General features: G+C 52.8%; 1 protein-coding gene across 4 annotated transcripts in view; it reads left to right on the top strand.

Moving 5' to 3' along the window:
- KCNN3 (potassium calcium-activated channel subfamily N member 3) overlaps positions 1-18825 on the top strand; it is a 153410-nt gene that overhangs the window by 13694 nt on the left and 120891 nt on the right. Inside the window, exon 1 of one of the 4 annotated variants that reach the window (XM_064477803.1) lies at positions 15108-15877. The exons of the other annotated variants lie outside the window; for them this stretch is intronic. The gene's annotated coding sequence lies outside the window, so the exon portion shown is untranslated. Of the gene's footprint in view, positions 1-15107; positions 15878-18825 lie in introns of those variants that run through there. 4 annotated transcript variants of the gene reach the window in all.

Here is an 18825-nt window from a genome sequence, read left to right as displayed (position 1 = left end):
CGGAGGGGAAACAGATTTGCCTTCTCACTGGGAGAATAAAAATCGATGGGAAGGGAAAGAATTGTACCTTCTTCTGAAGTACCCACTGCTGTTGGGCTGACGGGTAGCTTTCCTAGCGGGGGAGGGTGGCGGGGAGAGAGGGGTGGGGCCAGCAGGGGGACGAGACACACCGTCCACTTCAAGGACCCTTGGTACTTGCGTTTGTCTTCCGTGGGATGACTTGGCTAAGCTGCCTGTGTTTCCCCAGATCAGCCAACCAGTCAACAGCCCTGTATCAAGCACCTGCTGTGTGCTTGGCACTGCCCTTTAGAAATTCCTCGCCGTGTATGGAGCCCAGGAAGAAAAATAGGTAACTTTATTCATTCAGCAAATACTTATTGAACACCTACTATGTGCCGGGACTGTTCTAGGCACCACAGATGTAATAGAAAGAAACCACAAAAGGTGAAAATCCCTGGCCTCTGGAACTTACATTTTAGCAGGTAAAACTGACAGCGAACTATATATTAATTATATATTATATTTGATGGAAATACATGATATGAAGAGAAAGGAAGCTGGGATGGGAGGGCAGGGAGTTCTGAGGGAAGAGTCGTCATTTTAATTAAGTGTCTGGAAGGATCTCACTGAGAAGGTGACAATTGATGAAAGATCTTTAGGAGGCAAGGTGGCGAGCCCGGGGTAGGGGGAAGAGGAAGGAGCAGTATGAAGGCCCTGGGTCAGCATTATACCTGGTGTGGTCTGGACAGCTCTGTCCCGGAGAAATGGGATGTGAGCCGCATCTGGAATTTTACATTGTCCTGTAGCCATGTTAGAGAAAGGAACAACAGAAATGGGAAATTAATGTTAATAATCCTTTTTATTTAACCTAGTAGAGTAAAAATATTACCATTTCAACATGTAACCAATGTAAAAAAATACTGAGATAGTTTAGATTCTGCTTTTCATACTAAGTCTTAGAAATCCAGTGTGTTGTGTATCTTGTAAGCACATCTCAACTGGACACTAAGTCTTCCCTGGAAATACCTGATCTGTATTTGTTCATAAAATTGGCAGTTAAAAAGTAGACTCACATGCATAGGTTGTTGCAGATATATTTAAGTTTTCTTATAAATGAATGGAGTATCATTTTTTAAAATGTATATTGAAAAATGAAATATTTTAAAAATTCCATTGCATTCGCCACACTGCAGGGCCTCAGTGGACATGTGGCCAGTTTCTGCTGTGTTGGACAGCGCAGGTCTTGGGCAGTGAGGCTGACTTGATGAGTGATGGGGATGTTGAGGGAGCATGGGGGAGGGTGTGAGGTCAGAGATGAGGTGGGACCAACTGCCAGGCTTTGTAGGCTGTTCTGAGGAGTTTGGTTTCTACCCTGGGTGAAATGGGAGCAGATGGAAGGCTCTGAGTGGAGAAGAAACAAGATCTGCCTTACATTTTAATAGGATCGCTCTGGCTGTGGTGTTGGGAACAGACGAGGGGGTGGGGGCAAAGGCGCCCAGTTAAGAAGCTGTGGTCATGGTCCAGGTGAGGAGTCAAGGTGCTTTGGACCCAGGTGGTAGCAATGAGATGGTGAGAAGTGGTTGGATCTTTGGAATATTTGGAAGGAAGGCATTCATGATGAACTGCATGCAGGAGTGTGGTAGTGGTGGGGAGGTGGCAGAGTAAGGGGAGGTCAAGGACGAGGCCAAGATTTTGGCCCAAGCACATGTAAGGATGGAATTTCTGTTAATTGGGTTGGAAATGACTGTGGGAGAAACAGTTTTGGGGAGAAGATGGGAGTTTGGGATTGGACTTGCTATGTTTGAAATGTGTCGATTTCAACACAACATGGGTAGCATGTGCCCCGAGGCTGTGGGGGGTCGGAGACCTGGGACACGGAAAGCTTCTGCCTGAACCCCTGGACCCTGAGGGAAGGCTCCCCTTGCATTCCAGAGGACAGTTCCCAGCACAGCTGGCCACGTTTTTAAAGAATTCAAATAAGTTCTCTGTGCTTCCAGCACTATCGGTGCTTACTCTCTGAAGGTCACTGGAAGCTGCTAGGGTCTTCTGGGTCAGAGCCATATTTCAAGGTCACATCTCCCTGCTCTGGGCTGACCCTAGAGCAGTTTGATGAATTAAAAAGAGTCATAGTGGTCAACAGCTCCCCCAGCATTCTGGGGAGGCCAATTTTATGGGAAGTTACTGAAACAATACAAAACTCTAAAGACATGTATTCCTGATCCCCCAGCACTTTAACTGCACAGGGATGTGGGGGAAGGGATTCACGTGCTCTGGCTGGAGAGGCAGACAACCTCCTCACTGTCTCACAGCCCGGGAGGAGGATAGGACCAGCTCCCTGGGAACCCCCAGCCTCGTGTTCACCAGCCACGACCCCAGGTGCCCAGGGCTCTCAGGGACCTGCCGAGTGCTGTCACACCTGTTCGCTTGTCAGCTGGGAGGAGAGTTGGGAAAAGGGGCAGGAGTGGCTTTGAAGGTCTTCTCCCAGCCCTTCTGGTGTCCGATGCTGGGACCTGGGCCTGAAGAGTGAGGATCTTGGGACCTGTGGACTAAGGCCACTCCATTCTGGTGGCCCAGGGTCCAGATCCAGAACCTGATCCTTACTGGCTGTGAGACTTCAGTGATTTAATTTTTGAGTTCGTTGGCCCATCTGTTGAATGGGTGTGATGGTGCCTACCTTGCAGTTGTGGGAAGTGATGTTAATGAATGACCTTAGCCCAGAGACGTGACACTTGGTAAATGCTGACTCTCAGTAAATACTGTTTCCGTTCTTCCTTCCACTGATGTAAGAACTGCTTGCGGGCAGGCCAGTTCTGGCCCTGGAGTGGAGGGAGGTTGTGCAGAAGGGAACATCTGAAGTGGTGTTGGAGCCCAATGAGCACCATAAGTACAAGAGAAAGGAGCACCTGCCTGAATGGGGGGAGTGAGAATGAGGTGGGGGTCTCCTCCCTTTCCTGAGGCCTGGATCTAACTCTGTGCCTTTAGGTTAAGGTTTCAGCTGGGGCGACTTTGCTCCCCAGGGGGCTGTTTGGCAATGTCCACAGACATTCTCAGTCATCACGACTAGGGGAGGGATGTTACAGACGTCTGGTGGGGAGAGGCCAGGGATGCTGGTAAACATCGCACAACACCCAGGACAGTCCCCACAACAAAGAATTACCCGGCCCTGGTGTCAATAGCACGGAGGCTGGGAAACCCTGCTTTAGATGACTCATCCTCGCAGGCTTCTTAGGAGGAGAGATGAGAAAACGGACGAGGTTGCTTTGTTACCTTCAGTGTGCCATTCTAATCCCTCTCTTCCCCCACCTCATCCCAGGGGCAGCCCTGTGTTGGGGGGGACTCTGGACCAGGAGTCAGAAGACCCGAGTTCAAGGTCCAACTCAATGGAGTGCTTCCTTGTGTCTGATCCCCGTGTCTTTCATCCTTGTGGTCTCCTGTGTAAACGGGGCAGTGGTGTCTCCGCGGTGGTGGGCTGTGGCGTGGACCTGGTGGGAGCCTGCGTGGGGAAGATGCTCATCCGTGCGATGTGCTGACAGACGGGAGGTGGCAGGATGAGAGACTTTCGACACTTGCACCCATGATACTTGAGGATGGAGGGACGGAGCCAAGGAACAGCCCTCTGCCCCGCGGGGCCACATGGCTTTCCCCCCAGGCCTGCTCCCTTTTGCTTCTTGTTTTGTGTTTTCTTGAACAGGTGGAGCTGAAGTCTCCTCTTGGGAAGACGGAATTTGCAGGAAAATGCAGGGCTATTATTTCTGTGCTGTGTGAGTGGGAGACAGAGCTGGGTGAGTGGCAGATTTCCCGGCAGGGGAGAGACAGCTGAGTGCGCCAGCCTGGGCATTGCTAGAATCCTTTTGGGGTGGGTGGGCCAGGATTCCCTAGTAGCCACCTCGGGAAACAAGTCTTTGTTCTGAGCTCAAGACTGGCTCCAGGGAAAGACAAGGCCCGGCTGTCCGGGAAGGGTCTGCATCAATATGGTGAAGCTCTGAGGACGCTCTTCTGGGTTTGGTGCCAGGCACCGGCCCCAGAAATGTTGGGGGACAGAGAGATGGACAATGCATGGTTGGGGAGTGGCCAGGCCGCCATAACTCCGAGGAAAGGCAGACTGTGACACGTGCCCTAATGAGGGACAACGTCACATTGAGGGCACGTCTGGGGGCTTAGAGGAAGTGGGGGTGGCACGGGCTTCGTAGGTGGGGACGGCTTCCTGAGGCCAAAGGGAAAGTGTACTCTGAGCTACAGGCAGTTTGGGCAGAGGCCTAAAGTTGGAGAGCACCTGGTGTTCTCAGGGACAAAGGAGGTAGGTTTTCCTGGAAGTGTTTGGAAGAGAAGACTCAAAAGGGATGTGAAAGCTGCCCACGGGGGCTTGCACATGGGGCCAAGGAGTTTGCACTATTGTCTCAAGGCACAGAGAGCCATGGGAAGTATTTGAGTGGAGCAGTGTTGTGCTCAAACCCCAGCAGAGGATGGATTCCAAAAGGAGCAGGGAGGCTGGCTGGAAGGTTATTGCAATAGTTCTAGCGAAGGAGAGGTGAAGGCTTGAACCAGGCTGGGGGCCAAGGGAGGGAAGGTGTGCGAGCAGGGTAGGGCTTTGTGGAGACAGGTGATGCGTAGTGTTCACATTTCTCCATCCTGGATAACTAGCTTGTGTGTAAGGGTCAGAGAGTACTGTGGCCCGATCCCTTCCCTGCTCTGCTCAAAGCCAGCGCCTTCTTGGAGGGCGGACAGGCAGCTGTGAGCCCCGGAGCAGCCTGCCAGTCGCGGAGGGCGGGGTGGCCCAGTGCCCGCCCCAGCCACCCCGGCTGGGGGGCTTTCCTTCTGGAACCCACGGGGCTCAGCGCTGGCTTCTTGCCAGGCCCGAGGGAGATGGAACACACCCTCTTCCTGCTCGTTTTCAAAGATCGGGGAGGGAGAGCGCCAGCGTGCTGGAGCCAGCTATGCTTGGGCTCACGTTGCAGCTCGGGTGCTGACAGGCTGTGCAGTTGGGCAGGTTGCCCGGTCTCCCTGAACCTCAGCCTGTGCATGTGTGAAATGGGGGTCACAGTGCTCAGCCCCCAGGGTGTTGTGGGAGAGGATTAATAAGAACACAGCTGTAAAGTTCTTAGCTCAGTACATGGCCACTATTTCAATTTACAAGACCCAGAGACAGACGGGTGTGGCAGGGTGAAGAGAGGCAGGACCGAGTTGCCTATAAAGGAGATGGAGGCCCGGGAAGTGGTTGAGATGGTGAGTTCTGTCTTGGGTGTGTCGGCTGAGGAGTAGGGGGAGTCCCTGGAGGATATCCTGCGGGAATCAGGTGGTGCTGGCAGTCTTCCAGCAGTGGGGAGTCACGGAGAGTCACAGGGAGCATCCTTACTAGTAACTTGGAATCTTTCCCAAACCCCAGCCTCACTGCAGGGGGTCCCAGTGTGGAGCTCGGGGGTCAGCCCAGCCTTGGTCCTCAGCGCCTCCCGCCCAGAGGCTGGCCCCACCTCTGCCCAGGGCCCTGCTGAGTCTTGGCGCAGCGCCGGCTCCAGAGAGGAGAGAGCCCTGGATTTGGGGTCAGTGACCTGACATTCGCCCTGGTTCTGTCCCCTCCCTGTCAGGGCAAGCCTGGCAGGTGTGTGGGCTTTCTGAGGGGCAGCGCCCTCATCCACAAAGTGGAGACAGTTGTCAGGAGGATCTGTGAGGTGAGGGCTGGGAAGGCCTCCCACAGGCGCCTTTTTTAGGGGCCCTCAGCAAACGTTTGGTGAATGAGTGGAGGGAAGGCTGGGGGGTGGGCAGAGAGGGATGGTGGGAGGCGGCCCCGAGGAGAGGCCAGGGGACAGGGCGGGCAGCGAGGGGGTCAGGGAGACCCCCGCCTCAGCTCCTGGCTCTGCCACTTGCTTCCGGGTGACTTTGAGCTTTGGTGCCTTCCTCATTACCGCTATGTGTGGGTGGTGGGGATGGGAGGTTGGGTTGCGGGGCCGCTTTCCTGCTGCCTTGTGGGGTGTTGACGGGCCTGGAGGGAGAAACAGATCTAGAGGGACACACGGAGTGTCCACATCCCTCCGTTAGTACGCACAGGAGGCTGAGAGAGTGAAAGTGCCCCTGAGAGGGCGGTCCCCGAGTGCCTCCCTTTCCTCGACTGTTTGAGTGCGGAGAGAAGGGGTGCTTCCGAAGGCCGGGCTTTTTCGCTGCCCTGACTGCTTGTCATGTGTTCCTTTGCTCTTTCCTCTCCAGAAACATGCCCCAGCCCTATGGACACTGGCCGTAGCCGCCTCAGGGAGCCGGGGCATCACGGCGGGGCAGGGGCTGTAGGGGAGCAGTCTGTAGAGAATATAAAAAAGTAAAAATAAATAAAACTGATGAAAAGTCAGTTCACTTTTATTATCACCAGGCACCTGCTCTTCTAAGTAAAATTTGGGATGAAACCGTCCCCCTTGAGGGCCAGATGCTCCCAGCCCCGCCCTTGGTGAGCCCCTGCCTGATGGCCCTCCAGGGAAGAGCCTCGGAACTGTCAGTACCGGGTGGACACTCACGGAACCCTAGCCGAGGAAGCAGAGATGGTCTGGAGGGTGGGCCATGCATGACTGTAGTGGCAGCCCGGCCTTGGGGCCCAGGGGACCTCCCTGGGAAGTGAGGGGAGAGCAGGGGGTGAGGAGGTGCGGGAGTGCTGGCTGTGAGCTCACTAGGAAGGCGTTGTCTAGACCCCTTGGATGCTGGCGTGAAGAGGGTGTGTTCCATCTCCCTCGGGCCTGGCAGGCGGCCAGCGCTGAGCCCCATGGGTTCCAGAAGGAAAGCCCCCGGCCAGGGCGGCTGGTGCCAGCTGGTGTGGGCACTGGGCCGCTCTGCTCCGTGGGACTGGCGGGCTGCTTCTCAGCCTCAACGGAGGGACTGGGGAGGGGGGGGAACCAGGCTTGCTCTGGGGCTCCTGTAGCTGGGAGGGGTTTGAGGGAGGCGGGAGACAGGCCGAGATGCACATTTCTCCACCTTGCAGAACAACGATGTGCACGAGGGTCAAAATAAGCCCTTTTGGGCTTTAATGACCATGATTTAACAGGTTTCCCTGCAGGGCTGTGGGAGGGGCCCGTGTGGAGGGATTGTGGGAGTGTTTCTCCAGACTGGAGAGGCTCAGCGGATGTACAAGGAGGAAAGCGTGTCCCTGTGGCTGGCTGCGGCTTGCGGCCCCAGGGAAGTGTGTGATTGGGATCTGGCAGCCCCTTGGCCCATTTTCTGTGTGAACCCCTGGGAGGGCTGCTTGCCAGGGATCAGCAAGGCCCGTGTCTGTTTTGAAGCCGCATGCCTTCGGTCCTCGCTGTATCTGAAGTAGATATGCACCAGTCCAGATGGGCCTCATTGGTCCTGTGTGGTGGGGCCCCTGCAGTGAGGAGAGCAGAGAACTTTGGGACTTGGGGGCATGAGAGTCCCTTTTCTGGATCTGCTCCCCAAGGCAGGTGTGTCCGGTTCCATCTGGAGCCCTTTTGGAACCAGGGAGTGGGCTGGTGTGTGGCTGTCTGGGGCTTCTGGGGCTTCTGGGGCTGAGCAGCCAGGCTAAGCTTAGCCCAGAGACACTTCCTAGAAACTCAAGGCACCATCACAGTATTGGCTGGATGTTGAGGAGTGGCACGAGGTAGTGCACGAACGGGAAACAGGTTTTATCAGGGTGTCAGCTCTGAACAATTGGTACCAGCTGCCAGAAGGGATATTTTGAGAAGGATTCTGAGGTGTGATCTGAGCTTGGTGGGAAAAGTTGATTCGTGATGTCTCTCCTGGGCAAGGAGGGATGGAGGAGGGGCAAGGTGTTTGCCATCGCTGGCATAGTGGAAAGGGAGCCTACGTGTTATCTCGGGTGAGTAACTTTTATCTCTGGGCCCCAGTTTCCACATCTCTAAAATGGGAGTGAAAATGTTACCCTTCCAACCTCACAGGCTTATTGTGGGGACTGAGTAAGAGAGTAGAGAGAAAGTACTTTGTCAAAGACAAAAAAACTGATTCATGTGCAGAATGGGGGTTCTGTAGCCATGGAATCACTCAGGGCCCCCAAATGACCTAATAATAGTGATGTCTGCAGTCATTGCTTTCTCTGCTGCACTGAGGACCAGACCACGCTGCGGTGTGCGTTAAGAGCCATGGCTCACGTGGCGGGGGCCTGCGTCGTGCCTGACACCCAGGCCCTTTGTACACTCTTGGCCAAAGTGTCAACAAAGTGTCCGGTTGGAATTCATTTCTCTCACTGACCCTCTCCCCAACTTGAAAGATTTAGAGACTGTTTTTGTGTTTAACGAGAAAAGGACAGAAAATCTCTCCCCTTGACTCTTACACTCCATTAAAGATAGCAGAATTGCTTTACCAAGTCTGAAAGCCTGACAAGAGGATGTACTAATAACGCATGAATTATGCAAATCTGTATAGTCACTTGATTTGCATAATGGAGGGGCAGGAGGAGGGCTGGGGAGGGGAGACAGTGGGGGTGAGGGCACCTGCCCAGATCTGTGTGTGATGGGGACACCGCTTCTCTCCTCCCTCCTCAACTTCTAGTCCTGAGGGTGACTGCTTCTCAGCCTTTCCTGCTGGCCCTGTGTCTGGCCCTCTGCCGGCTGGCTTACACGGCCATCCCTCCCCCTCACAGGAGTGTCACCCAGGCAGGGACATATCGCCCTGTGCTCCCCTCTCATGTGGAACTGGCTTCATTAAATCTCACAGCAGCCCCTCCGTGTACAGACAGCTTTCCCGGAGAAGTCCCCGGGGTCATTATTTCACCAAACTGTTCTGTCTCTCGGAGGTCGTGTACTTAGTTAAGCGCCGTCTGGAATTGTAACCGTTGCCAAGTGCCTTTTCCTCTGGCTCTGTGGGAAGTGTTGTGTAAAGGTGTCTAGAGGAGAGAACTCCCGTGACCCCCCTGGTTTCTGATCACTGCTCGATGGGTCTGGGCCTCTGGCTGTGAAGCAGGCTTCATCTTCTACTTTCCCTCCCGGCTTCCTTTAGCCCTTTCTATCTTAAGATTTCAGATTTGATTAGGGCTGAAGTTGGGGCGGGGTTACTTGAGGCCTGGCCCTAGTGGGTGCTGTCTGGGAGCCTGGGTGGAGGGGGGCACAGACTGAAGGGGTGTGGGTACCAGCTAAGGAGGCAGGGGGGCAGTGGTAGGGGCCGGGCAGCTGGCTTCTCCAGAAAGTGTTGATTCTTTACTCGGTGGGGCAGCTTCTTGTTCTGGAGGACGTTCTGTGAGGCAGCTGCAGGGACCAGTCCTGGCTGGGGAGTGGGCAGGGGTATCTAGCTTCTGGAAGGGCTGAGTGAATTGTCAAGGCTGCTGACAGGCTTATTAAGCGCTGAGGTCTGTGGGCCAGGTCTCACGTTAGGCGCTAGAACCGTGGGGATAAAAAAGCACTTGTGTGTCCCACTTCCTGAGCTCCTGCCCTCGGTGCTGGTCCTGTGCTAAACCCCTTGTTTACATGTGTCATCTCAGTTAATGTTCACAACAGCTTGATGAAGTCACTGCTCTTATTTCCCCATTTTATAGATGAGTAAGTTGAATCTTGGTCATAGGGCCAGTAAGTGGCAAAGCTAGGTCTTCTGAGTCCGTAGCCCTTTCTCCTGACCACAGCGCTTCCACAGACTCCGACCCCTCCCTCGAGGGTCTCGTGGTAACAGTGTAAGCAGATGATGGGTGTGGTGAAGTATGATAAGTGCAAAGAGAGAGGTTTGAACTAGGAATAGAAGTAGCACAGGGGATTTCATTATGCCAGGGAGGGCCAGGGAAGGCTCGCAGAAGGGGTGTGCCCTGAATAAACCACAGAGGGAAAACTAGCTTCTGTCTGGCACTTGGCTCATTGGGCTGGGGTGGGGAGTGGGAGCTTTCAGATGAGCAGAGTAATTCCAGATGCTCTCAGCCCCCGTCCTGCCCTACTTGCAGGGTGGGACTGGGTGAGGGGAAGCTGACGGACTTCAGGGAGCCCTGGCTAAGATGGGCAGGTGGGGCAGGTGTGGGTGCTACCCCAGGGGCTCCTCCCCTTGCCCCATATGTTCAGCCAGTGCCCTGGCCTGACCAGACAGCCCTGGGAGCCAGGGGTCTGTGGGCGCCTGAACTGTGTGTGGACTCTGCCTGCCCCAGGTGAGGCCTCGGCTGTTTCCACACCCACACCCACTCAGGCCTGAGGATGGGGCCATCATCAGAGCAGCCCTGAGAATTCTGGGCTGGAAGGACCTTGTGTCTTACAGAGGAGGGGTCTGAGGTTCAGAGGGGAAGTAACTTCCCCAGGTCCCACAGCTGGTGAAGCAGCAGATCAGCCCCAAGTTTTGCAGTCTCAGCTCTACCTGGGTCTCCTCTCACTTACTGGCTCCCTTGGGCTCCCACCCTTTCCAGGCTGTGGGTGCCCCCTCAGCACCCACTGTCTTGTACCCATGCACCCACACGTGTACACTGCTGTGTTTGCCTCACGCTTGGCCATCCCCTTGGGATCCTTTTAGGCCAGGGCTTTGTTCTGGAGAGAATTTAAATGGAATTGTCAGATGAGGAAGGAGCAGAACCTCCTAATTACATTACCCCCTGAGAGGCCCCTCACACACACACACACACTCAGCTCACTCTCCCCACCCCCTTGCTCCTGTCCTGGGGATGCTCTGACTGGGGAGTGGGGATGGAGGGTGAGGGCAGAATCTGGTAGATCTGAAAGACTTTCTGCAGGAAGTTTGGAGTGAGGGGGGCTCCCTGTTGGAATCACAGAGGTGTGAGCTGGAATCCTGACTCCACCACTTACAACCTGTGTGACTTTAGGCAAGTGACTGAATTTCTTTGAGTGTCAATTTCCTCATGAATAAAATGGGGGTAATAATAGCACCTCCCTCAGTGGTTCCCAAACTTCGCTACACTTTGCCATCACCTGGGAATCTTTAAAATATGCTAATGTCTGGCTTCCAGTTTTTGTTGTTGTTGTTGTTGTTGGCGGTACTGGAGATTGAACCCAGGACCTCATGCATGCTAAGCACACACTCTACCACTGAGCTCTACCTTCCCCGCTGGTTTCCAGCTTTTGACCTTCTGATTTCATTGGTCTAGGGTGCAACCTGGTATCAGGAGTTTAAAAAACTCCCCAGGTGGTACTGAGCTGCCAAGTTGGGACCCACAGTCACAGGGTCTGTGGAGGACTAGAGATAGCACAGACCCCTGGGGATACCTCAATAAATGGAGGTGCTTACTTTTTAATTCATTTTCCTGCCTCTTGCTCCATGTATTATGGGATCTGAAGGGGGAAAGAGGGTTTTCATTTCTACTCCACAGTGGGTTTCCCCTGAGTGCTAACTTGGAAGTGGCTTTCAGGGGCCCATCTTTACTGGAAAAGCCCCTCGCTTGCCCCTCTCGCTGTCTCCGCGGCCCTGGGGCCGGCCTCAGTCTTCCCGACAGCCTCTGCGCAGTTCGGGGTTACACCGGGATGCAGGAGCGGGGAGCTGGACGGAGCTGGGCTTGATGGGACAGGACCAGGCCTCTTCCTGGTGGCTTTGGGGGTGGAAGGGCCAGTCCCCACGCGCGCCTCTGGGAGACGGAGGCCCAAGATGCTAGTGTGTGGTGGTCAGACCTGGGGCAGGGTGGGCTCAGGGGAGGTGTCGGTGGGGACGGAGTAGGGGAGGGGAGGGGCCTCTTCCTTGATCCCCCGCAACTCTGCTCCTTGGCACCGTGGGAGGCTCGGCAAACCTGCAGCGGGGGCTGTGAAGGAAGACACATTTCCCCAGATTCCTCAGCTGCGCTGACAGGAAGTTGTGCATCACCAGGCTGACAGGAAGGAAATGGCTCTGCTATTTGGAGAGAAATAGAGAATTCTGACTGGGGCTGAGGAAAAAGGTGTTTGCTTGTAGAAGCTGTTTTGTTCCAATACAGGGACCCTTTTTCTCCTCGGGCGATTTCTCCCAGCTTATTTTCCTCTGAATGACAAAGATTGAATTTAGCTAATGAGGAGCTGAGAGAGGGAGGAGAGGGACGTGTGAAGGGGTCCTGTGAGATTTCGGGAGGTGGAGAGCCTTTGCAGGCTGTGCGTCCTTCTGCTTTTAATCAGAGTCTTCCTTGCCCAGCTCCCTGCTTCAGGGAACTGGAAGGTGACAGAGCACTTTGTGGTCTCACATGCCACTCTCGCCTCCATCCACAAACCATACCTTCGCAAGTGCCTTTGATTTCAATTTCTTTTTACCGCCCCCCAAAGACACAGTGAATCTTTTAATAGCACAAGGCCTTTTGGATCGCTAACCAATCGGTCGCCAAATCCTAACCAAAGTGCACTCAGAATAGACGCTTTTAATAAAATATATTCCCTGTAAGCCAGGGTAAACCTGTGAAATTTGTCCATTTCTTTGAGAGTATCTCTACAAATTTTACAATATTGAAATCACCACCCAGTGACCTTTTAGGAAGTACTAGATAAATTACAAGAGACAAATAGACAGACCAAAAGGAGAAGTACAATTTCCAGCGCCTTTCCTGCCAGGTTCTCAGGTTGAGTCTTAGAAATCCCTGGCTCCCCATGGCCCCCTCCCAGTCGTTGATGGCCCCTGCCTGGCAGTCTCTCTCTCCATCCGCCCCGGGAGCCTCTGAGATGTTTGCAGCTCTGAGAGGCAGCTCCGGCACCTTGTTCCGTCTGTTTGTCTCTGCGCTCCATCATTTAAAATGCTTCCACTGGTGGCCAGAGCCCCTGGAAGGGCTCTTGGGATGGCCAGGGACTGCTTTGGAAAGGCTCAGATGCCCTGCCGCCCAGGTCTGCCCCAGCTGCGTGGCAGGGAGACTTCAGCCTCACCAGGTGAGAGCCAGGCTGGGGTCCGGGCCCGGCCACCCTCCCTGTCAAGCGTTCTCTGCATCCAGGCTGGCTCTTGGTCACCTGTGCGTGGCTTGTCCACTTTGTGGATCTCCTCGCCCCCAGGTCAAGTCCCCGCTGTCGTCTCTCCATGCCGGGCACCTTCCTTCCCTACCAGTTGGTGGTGCTCAGGGGGTGTAAACCAGGTGTAATATGCTGTTCATACTCTGTGTAGGGAAAACAGAATTTGGAAGGCAAATGGTCTATAAGATCATATCACTTAGAGCCCCTAAGGGGTCTTCTGGGGACTCCCTGCTCCTTTGGGCTCTGGAATCCGCTCCCTCTCTAGAGCAGATACCTGGAGAATTGGAACCGGGCTGGGGTGGAGCCGCACAGCAGCACCCTGCTGCCTGGGGGCTGCTAATTGCAGAGTCCTTGGTGGCAGTGGCCACATGTTTATGTGTTCATTTCATGGATAAGTGGGCTCAGTAGCCAGCCTGCCTGCTTTGCCATCACCGTTTGGTGACCTGCATTCACATCAGCTGGAGGCGTCACTCAGGGCCCCAGAATCTCTGTTGCTGTTTTCCAGGCAGAGATGCCACCTCACTTGACTCTTGGTTGTGGTGAGACCCTGCCAGCCTCCCACGCAGAGAGGAAGGGAGATGGGAGAGAAGATAGGGGTTAACAAGTATTCTGAGTGCTGCTGGCCCTTCGGTAGGTTGAGTCGCTTCATGAGGAACATAAACAAGGCACTATCAATGCTGCCCAGGGGTTCACTCACTCTTTAATTTGATAATTAATTCCATAAGCATTAATGGAGTTTTTCTCACATACCGGGCACCATACTAGGTGCTGGGGGTCAGGGAGAAATTGAAAGATTAAAAAGCCGCTCAAAGAGCTCACAGGCTGGTAGACAGATACTTAACGCACTTAGATGGTCTCGCACAGAGACCTGATGTCCGGTGAAGGTAGCACGGAAGAGGGGGCGGCTCAGGAGGGTGGGGCAGTGGGAGTAGTGGGAGCACAGTTGGGTCTTGAAGATTGACCAGGAATGTGACAGGCCAAGAGAGGAAGGTCGCTCCTGGCCTAGGAAACATGTGCAGAGGCCCAGAGACCTGAGAGTGCAGAGCATTTTGGAGACGTGTGAATAAAGACTCAATATGGCTGGAATCTGTGGTGTGGGCAGGCTAGAGAGCTGGGCTGGTGTCAGATCATGCAGGTGCCTTGCTTAGGGGATTCACCCCATCCTAGAGGCCATGGGGAGCTCAGAAGGGATTTAGGCAGAGGGGCGGCACAATTCGTATGTGTGTTTTTTACATTTAGGTCTTTTCTTTTTTTTAATTTAAATTAAAAATTTTTTTTACTATTGAAGTATAGTTGATGTACATATTATATAAGTTATAGGTGTGTACAGTATAGTGATTCAGTTTTAAAAGGTTATACTTTATTTATAGTTATAAAATATTCCCCATTTTGTACAACATATCCTTATAGCTTATTTGATACATAATAGTTTGTATCTCTTAATCCTCCACCCTTATCTTGCCCCTCTCCCCGACTGGGAGCCATTAGTTTGTTCTTTTTGAGTCTGCTTCTTTTTTGTTATATTCACTAGTTTGTTGTATTTTTTAGGTTCCACATATAAGTGACATCTTACAGCATTTGCCTTTCTCTGGCTTATTTCATTTAACATAATACACTCCAAGTCCACTCATATTGCTGCAAATGGCAAAATTTCATTCTTTTTTTATGGCTGAGTAGTATTCCATTGTATATATACCACATCTTTATCCATTCATCGGTTGATGGACACTTAGGTTGCTTCCATACCTTGGCAACTGGAAATAATGCTGCTATGAACATTGGGGTGCATGCATCTTTTCAAGTTAATGTATTTGGTTTTTTCAGATATACACCCAGGAGTGGAATTGCTAGATCATATAATAGTTTCATTTTTAATTTTTTGAAAAACCTTCATACTGTTTTCCACAATGGCTTCACCAATTTACATTCCCACCAACAGCGTACAAGGGTTCCCTTTCTCCACATCCTCTCCAACATTTGTTATTTGTGTTCTTTTTGATGACAGCCATTCTGACAGGTGATACCTCATTGTGGTTTTGATTTGCATTTCCCCGATGATTAGTGATGTTGCCTGTTGGCTGTCTGCATTTCCTCTTTGGAAAAATGTTCAGTTCTTCTGCCTGTTTTTAAATTGGGTTGTTTGTTTTTTTGATGTTGAGGTGTATGAGCTGTGTTAGCTATTAACCCCATATCTGTCATATCATTTGCAAATCTTTTCTCCCATTCAGCACAATTTGTGTTTTATGTTAACTGCTGTGGAACCTCCCTGGTGTAGCAGAAGGAGCACTGGAGCAGGGGTCTGGGGAGCCAGGTTCTGGATCTGGACCTAGCAGCTGATTGACCTCAGTCAGGTCAGGCCTCAGTGCCCTGGCTTGTAAGAGGAGAAGACTCTAAGGCCTGTCCCAGCTCTGACTTCCGCACCCTCATAACCTCTCTTTTTGGCCCCCACGCCCTTTGTTCTGTACTTGTCTGTCCACCTCTGGCCATCTGACCCATGTCTCCTGGCTGTCCCACTGTGCTCGGCAGCTGGTGGCAGCTGGAGGGAGAGGGGTGAGTTCTCCAGGAAAAATGTGCTCTCCTGACCCCCCAGAGCTCACAGGCTGCCTGGCCTTTTCCAGCCCTGCAGGAACAGTTTCCCCCAGCCCACCTGGCTCCCCACTGCCCACAGCCCTGGGCCCAGCTGGGTTTCTTCAATGAAGCAATTCATTCCCCTGGGCCGAAACCACCCCCCTCCAATCCACCTGGTCCCAAGTGACAAGAGGCAGCTGATTTGGAGTCACCGCCCGGAAGCCAGGGACATCTGTGTGGAGAGACGTCAGTGACTGTGGCCCGTGCAGTCTTTTTCCTTTGCTCTGACCCGGGTTTTCACAGCTTAGCGTGTCATCAACCACAGTGCTTGTCCGGGAGCCCCACCATCGGCTCTTCTTGTCCGGGGACCCCCGAGCCACTTCCACGAAAGAATTGAAAACGGCTGTGGATGCAAAGACATGTTTTCCTCCCAAGCATCAGTTGTTCTGCTGCTTTTGCAGGGTTATCGCTCCTGGTCCTAGAGCTTCTCCAGGGTGAGGAGGGCTTGGCAGGGGTTTCAGTTTTCCTAGGTCTTTGATCACAGCTGTTATATTTAAAGGCTTAAACAATGGGTTCTAAACAAATAAGTATCTGTTTAGTCAGTGGAATGAGGAAATTAAAGGTGACTCAGACTCACCCCCTCCCCCCAATTTTAAGTGCTATTGACTACCTGAATGATCAGACCTGTAATGATGTCATTTTGCTTGATTCTGCTCTCCTTGGGAATTTGGCATGGTGTGTCTTTCATTCATTCATTCACTCACTCATTCATTCATTCATCAAGTGTTTATTCAGTACCTACTACTATGTACCAGGTAATGAGGACAGAGAGACAAATAGGACCCAGACCCTGCCACAAGGCTGCCCAGAGTCTGGGGTGACCCCCCCAGGGGGAGCCCAGGGGCTCCAGCACAGTGAGTTTCATTCAGACCTCGAAACTTGAGCTGACAACCTGAAACCCTGTTCCCGGAAAACAGGGAAATAGAACTAGCGCATGAGGGAAGAAGTGTGGGTGAGGAGAGTGAGATGAGGGCGGAGGAAAAAGAGAGATGGGAGAAAGGAAGCAGCGAACTTTCCCATGAGAGAAACGCTGCAGAAACCCCCCCGCAACTCACAACCTCGGGCAGCAAGAACCCAGCTGAGGGGAAGGCTCTGGCCGGCTGGGGCATAGGCAGGGTACTTCCTGCTTGGTGCCTCAGTTCCCCAATCTGTAAAATGTGGCTTTGGACTGGGGCGTCTCAGAGATCGCTAGACTAGCATTCAGTGACCAGGGCAGAGCACAGGAGATATGGGGTAGGAGCCCAAATAAAGGCCCTGGAAGTGGAAGACAGTGTTCCTCTGGTTCTCCCATCTCAACACTGAGACACCCTTAGGTGTCTGTGTTCTGTGGGAATCCTGCCATCCCCTCCCCAGCCTCTTCTGTCTCTCCCCGTTGAATAGTGGAAGGAGGAAGGTTCTGGGTGTCCATGTATGTATATTTTTCTGCTGTGGACATTTTCTTCTTGGAGTTTCTTTCTTTTATTTTTCTTTGTCAGTAAGGCCACTTGAATTGCGCCAGGTCCAGGGCGACTCTGCCTGGCAAGCACGCATCCATCTGATGCACTGGGCTAACTCCTTGGCAGGCCTGCCTCCAGATGCCCTCAGCTGCTGTCCCATATGCCTGGCCGTGGGGCCCTGTCAGACCACTGAAGCCCAAGGGTCACATTCCAGAGGCCACCCGTGCTGGTCATATTCATTGATCCCTAAAGAAAACAATGTTTTGGCAACACAGTGTTAGAAGAGTTGGGGTTCCTAGCTGTCTGATCTTGGGTAATTGCTTAAATACTCTGAGCCTCAGTTTTTCCCGTCTCTGAGCTGGGAGTGGCTCTCCCTGTCTCCCAGGGATCAAATAGGAAACTGCAAGAAAGAGCATTGTGAATGAGGAAGCCCTAAACTGACATCCACCACACAATGATTCAGTGGCAAATGTATTCTGATAGTCAGCCTTCTCCATGGTTACAGCTTCTTCTGTGCTGAGTAATTCAAGCCACAAAGGGTTAAGGCAGCAAGGCACGTGACTGAAATTGTCCATAATTGATGGAATAAACCTTAAAGGAGTGATGTATAATTGCAGTTAATCCAGGCACTGTGATGCTGCGCTGCTAAAATTGTCTATAATAATTGCTTTGATCTAACAAAATGACTCCTGGGAGCAGGGACCCTGGCAAGGGGTCGGCCAATGGCAGCTCTGAGCCCTATCCCTCCCACTGGACAAAGTGGGAGTGGGAGCTGGGAGATGTGGGGGCAGGAGGGCAGGGAGGGGCCCTCAATTCTCTCAGACCCCATGGCAGCAAGTGCTACATATGCCAAGTGATCATATGATTCACTGTCTAAACGGGGACACTTTTGAGAGTATTATATTAATAATTGCTATTCACATTAATAACTATGCCAGACAATAGGCATAAACTGGTCTCCCCAGAGCCAACCCGGATATATATATGGTCACCCTGTGCACAGACCGTTTTAAGCTTCTGGGAACCCTTAGGTGGTAGAACATTTCCACAGTCATTATTTGGTCTTCACAGTAACTCTGAAAGGAAGAAAGGATTTTTACTCTCATTTAATGGACATTAAAGATGGTGCTGGAGCCAAACCAGTCCAGCTGGGGTCTCTGGCCTGGTTCCCCTGGTGACCGATGCTCTGCAGGTAGGGGACAGCTGGCTGGGATCGGGGAGCGCTGGGGAAACGCCTGGAGCTTGGAGGGAGAGACCCAGCAGTTCAGGCTTGAGAAGAGTGGCAGCGAGGTGACCACACCCTCAGGGAGGACAGGGCGCAGGTCCCAACAGGGCTTTGCCGGGGCTTCTCCAATCCTGAGCTCGGACTCAGAGGACTCCTCCTTTTGCTAATTATGTGATCTCATTTAATTTTGTGATCTGTGCCTCAGTTTCCTCATTTGTCAAGGAGGGGACAATAATTCCTTGTAAGGATTAAGCGAGATCCTGTATGAAAATGGGTGGACTCAGAGACCCACACGTCCCAGGTACTCCAAAGCCTTGTGGAGTTTGAATCCCAGAAGCAGTATCCTTTAGGAAAGGAACCACGGGGCACCTTCCTCCTTGAAACAGCTCTGACTTGAACCAGTTAGAAGGATGAGCCCCAGCCTTGAGATCAGGGCTGCCTCAAGTTCCTACAGGAGGGAAGTGGGTAAGAGAACTACGTGGTGGATTTGAGAGATTCCCGACTCCCCTGACTTTGGATAATCTACTGTGTGCCCCGTGCAAGGTGGGGGCAGCACCTCAGGGACCTTCAGGCCTCGCGACTCCCTTGGGGCTCTGCACACACAGGCACCCCCGTTGGCCGGCAGCCCTGGTCCCCTTCTAGGCTCACGGACAAGCTTGCTGGGACACGAGCCGGAGACACCCATTGCTGGAATTGATGGCACCTCAGAGCCAAAGGTAGA

Source organism: Camelus dromedarius, chromosome 23 (genome assembly GCF_036321535.1).
Source record: "Camelus dromedarius isolate mCamDro1 chromosome 23, mCamDro1.pat, whole genome shotgun sequence".
In the NCBI taxonomy this organism is placed as follows: Eukaryota; Metazoa; Chordata; class Mammalia; order Artiodactyla; family Camelidae; genus Camelus; species Camelus dromedarius.
The sequence above is the reverse complement of the archived record's forward strand: the minus strand, read 5'-3'. Positions and strand labels throughout refer to the sequence as shown.